The following is a 10,816-nucleotide window of genomic DNA, read 5'->3' as shown; positions in this document are numbered from 1 at the left end:
TTTTGAAGGCATGACTGAGCATGAAAATTCCAAATGCAGAGGACTGATGGAGCGCCTGAGATGGCAGGGAGAAAGGGGAGGTTTTGTATCACCTTGCAAAGCTAATTAAGGAGAGCTTCAAGAAAATCACCCGTAGAAATTAGGAGTGCATTCACGAAGGGGAGGTTGGCATCCCATTTCCAGGTTGGATATTGGTTCATGGAGCAGGTTGCTGATGTATTCTGTACCGATTTGAGCAGTGAGTAAGATAATGCAACGTAATATGAGGGCAGAGAGAGAATGATACTGCAGCTTGAATCTTTTGAAAGAGGAATCTAAGATGCAGATTAGCATGCGGGCCACTTATTAGAGAGTGTTCTTGGGAGTACGCCTATGCAAGAGAGAGAAAGGAAGCAGAATTGGGCAGAAGGAGAAGACAGACTGCACGGCAAACCCGACGGAGGTCTCCTCTGTTGAACTGCAGCAGGTCATCAGAGCTGTCCTGAGATGAGTTGAAGGGGCTGAGCCTTTATATCTCTGCACTGATTAGTCATTGGGCAGGCTGCTCCTGGAAAGAAGGGAGACCTTGGGCAAGATAGTTTTTTTCTTAGATGAACTAATCCTTAAAAACAGCTGATAGCTGATGGCTGCTTCCTGGCATCACTTGCAGCAGCTGGGAGAATAAATTGTTGATTTCAGACCTGAGATCTGGATAATGCATTATGATGTCCACCACACCAGCTCAGTCCTCAAAGCTACAGAGGGGTGCATTATAAGGGTCCTCCAGAGAAACAGAATAAACAGGATGGAGATATATATGTGTATATACATACATATATATGTATATACATAACGTATATATATATATATATGTACACACAACACAGGATGTATATATATAATTATATATTAATATCATTAGATGTCAATATATTATATATTATATATTTTATGTACTATGTTATATGTGATACATGTATAAAATATATATGTATATATTATATATGTAACATCAATATATGTGTATATTGTATATTTTATATATTGCATATATGATATATGTGATATATATCATATATTCCATATATAATATTATCATATGCTATATATATATATATGGAAAGAGAGAGAAAGATTTATTTTAAAAAATTGGCTTATGTGATTGTTCAGGATCCATGAGCCCAACATCTGATGGCAGTAGTCTGGCAGGCTGGAGACTCAGGAAGGGTTTCAGTCCTAGTCCAAGGGCAGCCTGCTGGCAGAATTCCTCTTGCTGGAGGTAGGTCAGTCTTTATTCTAGTAAGATTTTCAACTGATGAGATGAGGCCCACTCACATCATAGAGGATAATCTGCTTCACTCAAAATCCACAGATTTAATGTTAATCTCACCCAAAGACACCTTCACAGGAATATGTAAAATAATGTTTGACCAAATATGTGGTCAGCATTGCCCAGCTTGCCACATAAGATTTAAGTTTCCCCATACAATTAACCATCACAAGGGGTGTCTAATGAATTATGGTACAGTTAGTCTAATAATGTAGAAACTTTGATCTTAATAATGTGGAAACAGAGGTAAACTTTTAAAATTAGTCATACTTAATATAAAATTGTTCAACATTATAAGAGTAGCCAATATAAAGCCATATGTGTGTCTAAAACAAATTTTCATATTAATATATATACCATACCTACATTTATTTCTTTAGAATATGGAAAGAAATTTTCCTTTTGCCTCTGCTGCAGCCATGAATATACTCAGGCTTCGGAATAGGCTTGCCTCCAGAGTTCTGTGCTCTGCCAAAAAGGTCTGACTGGATCCCAAGAAGACCAATGAAACTGTCAATTCTAACTCCCATCAGCAGATCCGGATGCTGATCAAAGAAGGGTTGATCACCCTAGGACTGTCCACTCCTGGGCTTGAAGCAGGAAAAATAGTTTGGCCCTCTAGAAGGCTAGGCATATATTGTCATAGGTAAGTGAATGCTTATGCCAATGCTAGAATGCCTGACAAGGTAACCTGGATAAAGGGGATGAGAATGCTGCTGCTCAGAAGATACTGTGAATCTAAGACGATTGACTACCACCTGTATCACAGTCTGTACCAGAAGGTGAAGGGGAATGTGTTCAAAATCAAGCAGATTCTCTTGAACACATCTGCAAGCTGAAGGCAGACAAGGCCCACAAGAAGCTCCTGGCTAACCGGGCTGAGACCCACAGGTCTCAGACCAAGGAAGCATACAAGCGCCAGAAGAGCAACTCCCAGCCAAGGAGGAGGAAATCATCAAAATTCTGCCTGAGGTGGAAGAGACTAAGAAATAAAACTTTCCCTCTCTTGTGTGTACATAGAGGCCTCAGCAATTGCACAGATAAATAAAACAAGCCTCTATCTGCCTGTCCGTACTCCTCCCAAAAAAGGAGAGTATGGAAAGAAGGCCATAATGCTTTAACCTCTAGGGGATGTCTGTGATGGTCCATTAGTTGCCTTATGGGTACTAATGCTTCTCTCCCTGACAAGATGCTTAGGCCATCACTGTGGATTGAATCTGGTATGAGGGCAGTCAAAAGAGCACGGTCCAGGGTTTCTAGCCAGAGATCTGTCAATATTACTAGCACACATGCTGTCTCTGCTAGCTACACCCCTTTGGCTAAGGTTTCATGTGTAGACGAATTGCATGTCTCTACTGTGTTAACACTGATTTAATGTAGTGGCCCTCATTAGGAACTCAGTAGCTCTCATTTGTAGGTGCTGATAAGGTATTTTTGCCAGAAGTGGGATTTAGAATCCTCATTTATACACACGTGCACAGACAGAGAGTCATGTATGAGTTTTCTGTGTAAGAAGAGCACAGGGTAGAGGGAACCACTCCTGAGCCGTCTTGAGCCTTACTCAAGAAAGTTGTCTGCTAGCAAGAGTATTCTCACAGCAAAAGGGTATTCTCACAGAAGCTGTGAAGCAGGTAAGGAGAGACCCTTTGGAAGTTCTCTCTCACGTGAGGATACATTTTACAAGAAAACACCTTATTTCCTAAATGCCATTGAAAATATTAACAATTACAGTAGGGAATAGACTCATAATAGCAAGATCCAGGTTGAAAACCAAAATTAGAGGGATTAATGAAGGACATTACCAGGAAGAAAGAAGATTCTAGATAATAGATGGTATGATCAAGAGCATGCATAATCTTAGCATTCTGGTGAAGTCATTAGTCAATAAAAAGTAAGAAAATTAAAAAACCCAAAGTCTTCACAAGAAAATCATGATCAAAACACAAGAAAAACTGTAGCATGGTATTGCATAATTATTTAAATAAAAAGCCTAAAAAAGGTAATTCTTTTGCCATTTTCTTTTGAAGTAAACTCTTTTGACTCTGGCTTCCATTCTCTCTTTTTACATTCAATTACACTAAATAGTTATGTACAGAAAAGTAGTTATATAACTATAACTAAAATCACCACTGATAAGTTTTTAAATTCTCTGAGAAAAACTACAGAAAAAGCACAGAAGGTTTAATGAGTGTATGGAAAAAATGCAAATGACATATTTTTCAATGACAAACATCTTATAGGTGACAAAATTTTATGATGGCTACAGAGGAAGAAGATTAGAGAGGAATCCAGAGGAGTTGATTTCTTAAACTGAATAGAAAGTCAAGACATACTAGCTTGATAAAACAAGAAATAGATATAAGTATTATATTGAATCATTATCCTGGAAAGACGCAACAGAGATGGCAAGAATATAGAATCCTAGTGTATCTGAGTGGCTGTGACATAATACTGTCTGAGTAGCTGTCTGCTATGAGAGAAGCTCTTCTTCTGCTGGCCCTTCTATATCATTCTTTACCTGCTCTTTTCCCATTCTGATGGTAAGGAACTTAGCTTTCTTACTTTTTGATTGACCTTTTCAGCTGTTCGTTCACATCACTGAATCTGAGATCCCGTGACCTAGATATTTATGAATAGAGATATTAAACTAATCCTAAATTTTGTATTCCCCCCTCTTAGTTCTAGCATTTATTATTTGTTTTGGCCAGGAAAGTAATTTTTCAAAGTTACTGAGGACAGCCTTTTATTTTCTGATTATCATGAAAGAGTGAGAGAAAGGTTTTTAAGATCCTATATCCTTCATCATTTTGTTACTGATAGAAGCTTAGAGGAATATCGATAAAGTTTCCTTATTTTTGATTAAATAATAGAAACTGTAGTGTGTTGAATCTCCAACCTTCAAATATTCATAGAATGGAATACATTTTTAAAGGTATCCATTTAGATGGATGATTCCTTATTGATTTAGATGACAAAGTCCGGAGGTCTCAATTGCTGGTCACTTGCCAAAAGATTCTGGAGTATTATCCAGCTCTTGGTCTTTGAAGAGAAAGATAGTTAGCAATATATTTCTTGAGTCAAAGAATTTAGGTGAGGAATTTAGGTTTTAATTGGGAGAGATATTAGAATAACATAAGTAAATAGAGTTCAAGGATTCATCTTTGGGCTCATTCTTTTGGAACACTTACCACATAGTGGCTGCAAACATTTCTGACATGATTAATCATTACATAAGGATTCTGTTTACTTTGGGTACTGCTAATCATGTTTTCTTTGTGGCTGAATACTAGCCAGTGAAGTTGATTCTTTTCCAAATTACAGACTGTGTAAACCTTGTCACCCTCTTCACAGTAAAACAAAGGAATGAAGTTACAAGGTCTTTATTTTTCAGTCAAATAATGTATGATTGATAACTTGAATCAACATTGGAATCAAAGTATAAAGAGTCCTAGACCCATCAAAAAGCATTGAAAGCAAGGAAATTTACGGGTAAATTTCTAAATCACTACCAGGGCAGATTGCCAGTCTCCATTATAGAAGTCAATTAACAGGGATGTTTTGGCTGAAACAGTGAGGAGGGATGTCGATTCTGTCGTATAGTGCAACAATATCCCATTTAGTTCCAGTTGGATGTGTTTGGCAACTTCTCCCATGTGTGCTGGTTTAATACACTATACCTCACATAGCCATCTGGTCTCTACCAAGAGGAAGGAGAAAATTACCTACAATTTAAATAGGTTCATTCTTTGTTGTCAGGCAGAGATCCTTCTGGACTCCAATGACTTGAAATCCCTTTGCCCTTCTTTTTACCCTGAATCTCACATATCCTCTTATAATTCAAGCTAAGTGTGTATGTGTTTTGTGTGTGTGCATGGAAGTGTGTGTGTGAAGTTTTGTGTCTGTAAAGGGAAGTGGGGTTCATCTTTTTTAAGAAATGGAAATTTTATTTTGCGAGTCAAGATTTTTCCAATATAATGTTGTCACAAAAATGTATATGCAAAATGTTTAAGTGAATTTTGCTTTTAAGTGAGTGAATTTGAGACATTTTTCAATATCCTCTTAAAATCCATCTTGGTTCAAAAAGAGAAACATTTCTGTAACACTTTTAAATTTACCAACAGGCTTCCCATAATGTATGTCTAACACATCATGACAAATGAAATGTTAAATATGAAAAATCTATAAAAAATATTTTCTGCATGGAGTAATATAAGTTTATATATTTTGAGTTTTACATAGTCAAAGTGAGTTCTTCAATTTAAAGGAAATTAAAAATGTGAGGAAATGTCTTTCATATTTGCCCACATATTTACCTTTTTTGGCACTCTTCATAGCTTTGTGTAGATCCAAGTTTCCATCATGAGCTGTTTTCCAGAACTTCCTTTAACGTTTTCTAGAGCGCAGATCTGCTGATATCAAACCCTCTCAGCTTATCTGAATTCATCATTATTTAACCTTAATTTTTTAATGACCTGGAAGTATACTTATTGTTTAATGATAAATTTATACATAGTGTATGTTTCCATTTTTGTTATTAAACCTATAAAGGTGCAGAAGAAAAGATTTTGTATCAAAAAGTAACTGTAGTTATCTTCAGATGAAGGAATTATAACTGATTTTTTGACTTCTTTCTGTTCATCTAAATTGTTTCATGTTGTAATATTCTTCCATTTGTTATTGTTTTAAAATACATGTAACATAATATTTACCATTTTTACTATTTGTAAGTGTACCATTCAATGGCATTAACTATATTCACAATGCTGTGTCCATCACCACGATTTATATCCAAACCATTTTCATCATCCCCAACAAAAACTCTGTACTTATTAAACAACAAACCTCCCTGTCCGATTTCCCCCAGACCCTGGCAACTTCTATTCTACTTTCTATCTCTATGAATTTGCCTGTTCTAGGTACTTCATATAAGTGGAATTATACAATATTTGTCCTCTGTGTCGGGCTTATTTTACCAAGAATAATGTTCTCAAAGTCCATCCATGTTGTAGCATATATCAAAATTTCATTCCTTTTATGGCTGAGAAAAATATTTTCAAATTTTAATTTTTTAAACTTATATGTTCATGGACATTTCCGTAATGACTAAAGGATAAGACAACTGAAAATATTTTATTAGTAAAGACTTTGCCTCTGAACTCTATCAGTCATCATTCAATTTAAGGTAAATACATATGTGTATCCTTATGATTTAGGAGACAGTGTTCTATTTATATGACTGTGTACAGAGCAAACTCTGTCCTTGTCTTCTCCTCTACCTCTAATGCATGCAGTCTGAGACAGCCATGCATTGGGAAGTAACTTCTTAAAATGCTGTAGTTTACTTACTAAATTCAGTAAATATGGGATTTTTTTTAACAAAAAGGTTGTTATATAGCTATTATATACTAGGCACTCACAGGTAAAAAGTATTTTAAGTCATAAGCCGTGCTTTCCAAATGCTCATTGTTTAGTAGAGGAGAGAGATAAATAAGCAATTCTAACACAGTGGAAAATCAGTCCTACAGTGGAGTCAGAAAGCACTGTGGCAGTAGACAGTAGAGTGTGACCAGTTGACTAGGGAAGAGGAAATACTTTGCAAAGACGTAACCCATAAGCTGTGTCAGGAAGGATCAATAGCATCTCTTCAGTTTAAGGAGACGGAAGGGCTGTTCTAGGCAGAGAAACACACATGCAAAGCTATTAGCACAGCATGAAGAAAGACTGGTCAGAAATTTAGCATAGTAGGAGACAGAAGTATGTAGAGAAGTGGAATAGTAGAGATGAGATATCAATTTTCAAATTAAAATGTTGAAGGTAACTATAAACAGCAGTTTCTTTTTCTGAAAAAGAAAAATAAAACATTAAATGAATTTAAACAGTAATGCTTTATTTTAAGCATGTTTTACTCTAATTAAAGTAGGGATCTTTTGCTTTACTGTTTTTTTTTTTTTTTTTAGTTCTTTTTGAAGGCAATGTAGTCTAATTGAAAGATCGTAAACTTTGGAGTTTTAACCTTTAATTCTATCACTAATTAGCTTGATGTCTTGGGTGAGTAACTGCAAATTTACCAAGATGAAAATAAAAGTGTCTCTGAAGATTACCCACACCCACAAAGATTTGCTCCTATGTTTTCTTCTAAGAGTTCTACAGTTTTAGCTCCTACATTTAGGTCTATGAACCACTTTGACTTAATGTTTATATGTGGTATCAGGGCGGGAGAGGGTCTAGTTTCATTCTTTTACATGTGAATATCCCCTCATCTCAACACTATTTGTTGAAAAGACTCTTTTTTCCTCTAAGTGACTTGGCAACCTTCTTGAGAATAAATTGACCATAAATGTAAGGATTCTGGACTCCCAATTTTATCCCATTGGTCTACATATGTATCCATATGTCAATACTACAGTGACTGCTTTTCTTTCTATGTATGGGTTACATTTTCCTGTTTCTTTGTGTGTCTTCTAATTTTGTTGTTGAAAACCGGACTTTTAAAACAGCAGAACGCCAGGGTTTTCTCATTGCCACTACTTGTTATTGTTGTTGCTCTTTTTAAAGTAAATTTCCTGGACTTTAGGACTTTAGGAAATTAAGTTTGTGTTTGTCATATGTGGACAAAACTTAGTCTCTGCTAAGTTAACTTTCTGTTTCCTAATGATTGAGCAGAGGTTTTCCTAACTGGATTGAACTGATAAGTCTCTCACCCTTTGCTGAAAGGCTCTGTGTATGCTGTTGCATGCTTTAATGCCACTGAGAGCTACTCATGGTGGGCCTTCTCAGCTGAGACAATGGATGAGTAAGTCACCATGGAAAGCGGACGCAGGAGTAGGGCACCAGCGTGATCTGGAACTCTGTGAGGCCTGTATTGAGGGCACCATCAAAATGCAGAGAGGCAGTGATGGAGTACTCACTCTCTCCAATCAACTGGTTGAAGTTGCTGTAGGTAGGTTGCTCAGTGTCCAGGTTGTAGCTGCAGATATCATAGATTGCCTCATTGTATACTATGAAAACACAATCAAGTGCTCCAGGGGGTGTGATTGATTAAACTGGAATTGTAGGATTCTACATTTCTTTGGACACTTGGGAGGCTGGGTAGATAGCAAACGTCAATTTGCATTTCTTGCTATAGTCAACAGAAAGCTACTCCATCATCAGGGAAGTGAATCTGAGTCAGTACCATCTGTCAAAGCTATGGAAGTTCAGGAAACTCTGAAGCCAGGTGCACTGGTCAAATCTGCCTTAGCTTGCAGTTTCTCCTTGTACAGAGCCTCAGTGTCAGCCAGTGTCAGAAATTACAGCCTTTTCAGGTCTTTCTCATGTATATGCATTGCCCTACACATGAATATAGCCTTCTATATTCCCACGAAAATGTTGAAACTTTTCAAAGCTTGGACATCTCATTTCCAAATATTCTTTTTAAGTTTTTTTTTTTTTTTTTTTTTTGCCAGCCTCTTGTTTGTCCCAACTGATGTTACTGCTTCAGGCAGCTGTGGTTTGAAACAATTGCCACTGATTGTTTTCTACAAATGCTTTGAGGTCTGGACTTCCTTCACTGAGTCAGGTCAAATAAAGACAAGCCCTGTGAATGGGGCTTTTCCAAGGAGTTTACAGATAGGTCAAATAATGACAATTCTCTGTGGATGAGATTTTTTTGGGGGGAGAGTCTTTAGCCCATTTTACCCCTACACTTGCTGCTAAAATGCTGATTTTCTTACGCACTTTGATTCCAAGGCTGCTGCTTTTTAGGGTTCTATGGAACTGGGAAAAGAGGGATGGGAATAGTGTAATTTAAAACTCTATATAATGTGTTCTTACTGAGATTCAGGCATTTTTCTACAGTAAGCACTCCTGGGATTGTTGTAAGCCTTTGGTTAATTTCAATAGTTCTGAAAAAGTTAATTTTGACAATTCTTTTTCCCAGTTTTCTCATTGCTTTTATAGAGGAGCTGACTTTTAGAGGTCCTTATTCCATCATTCTGGAAGTGTTTCTTTTAATATAGATTTTCAAATATCTATTGTGTAGTAAGTAAGTTTTGTGCGATGTGATTAACAAAACAAAATCCCTGTCCTTACCTTCAAATTGAATCAAATTACTTTGTGCTATGGAAACTGATATTGATCTCATTTGTTCCTTTTGGTCCTGTAGGAGAATAAGACAGAGTCCAAAGAAAATAACAAATAACAATGCTGGTTTGTTTGCATTCTACTTTTTCTAGATTTGTTCCCTTCCAAAGATGCATGGCTTTTTTTCTCCGTGGGCAAGTGAAGCTTTGCAGTGTTAATTTAGTGTTTCTTTAATGTTAAGGGTATATATATGCTTTGTTTCTGACCTATCCTTAATGTCTAGTGATGTCTAGCACAGGACATATGTTCTTGAATGATGCAAAAACTATGTTCAATAGAAAAAGAAGGGGAAGAGATGAGCTGTGGAACTGATAATCATTTCTTAGTGAAGCAGTACAAAAATGTTGAGACAGCACTGTCCTTAATTATGTCTTATCTCCACATAATAAGTCTTGAAGTGCATGCTGTCCTGTTAGCAAAGGCCAGCCTTTTTCCTTCGAGATCCCTTGAGTGGTAGCAGGTGCAGGACAACTGGAGGGATACCATGCTGTCTGTTCCTGGCCATAGCTTGATTGAGAAGTTAATTTTAGGCTACAAATTAATTAGAAATTTCTTCTCTGCCATGAATAAGGAAACCACTGAACATCATCAAAAATCGTTCTGTTTCCTTTTATGTCACACAGATTAGAAATGCATCTTATCATGTTATTTTCCTAAATAAGTTAAATGAGTCATCTAACACTTGAGAGTTTAGATTTAGCTCAATGAGAAGTCTCACATCTCTTTTCATTTACAGATGATTTTCAGAGGAATGGGAAGTACACTTTTAAAATGCCAGGTTTAACAACATTCCATATCAGTATGCATATAATTCTCAGTTTTGTAGCTGTTCCTCAATTGGTTGGGACCGAGTGAGCGAAGCACACAGACTAATACTTTATTATACTATCATTACCAAGTTCTTTTCTTCCACCTCTGAGAGATCATAAACGTATCAATTTTTTTTCCTCCTTTGTATATTGTCTTTTAAAGGTAGCATATCATTATAGCTGCTATCCTGAAAGAGCCATTTGCCTCTTGGGACTTTTGTATCTATCGTCCATAAAGACATTGCTGAGTGATGAATACACTCATGACATTCAAAGAGGAGACATATATTTAGGTCACACATTTCCATGGAAGATGAATCCAAGTGCATTCTTGACTAAAATACCACTTCCCTTTGATTTTCTTTGAATAATCGACATAGATTAAGATGTTTTGCCAGCCAAAATTTGTCATACTTAAATGAAGCATAACTCCAAATAGGTTGAAATATTTGATTTTCACTCTGCTGTGTGTAGAACATGATCCTGTATACTGGGTCGAAAAGGGCAGTAGAAGATGTAGGAGACACAGTTTCACCCTAAGGTGATTACAGCAGAGGCAACGTGCTGATTGGAAAGA

At 36.5% G+C, this 10,816-nt stretch overlaps 1 pseudogene; it reads left to right on the top strand.

Annotated features, from left to right (window-relative positions):
* The first annotated feature begins 1,728 nt into the window (after window positions 1-1,728).
* On the top strand, window positions 1,729-2,302 carry LOC124242960 (60S ribosomal protein L19-like; annotated as a pseudogene).
* Window positions 2,303-10,816: the final 8,514 nt, after the last annotated feature.

This window comes from Equus quagga, chromosome 7 (assembly GCF_021613505.1).
Source record: "Equus quagga isolate Etosha38 chromosome 7, UCLA_HA_Equagga_1.0, whole genome shotgun sequence".
NCBI lineage: Eukaryota > Metazoa > Chordata > Mammalia > Perissodactyla > Equidae > Equus > Equus quagga.
This window is presented reverse-complemented; position numbering and strand designations above follow the sequence as displayed.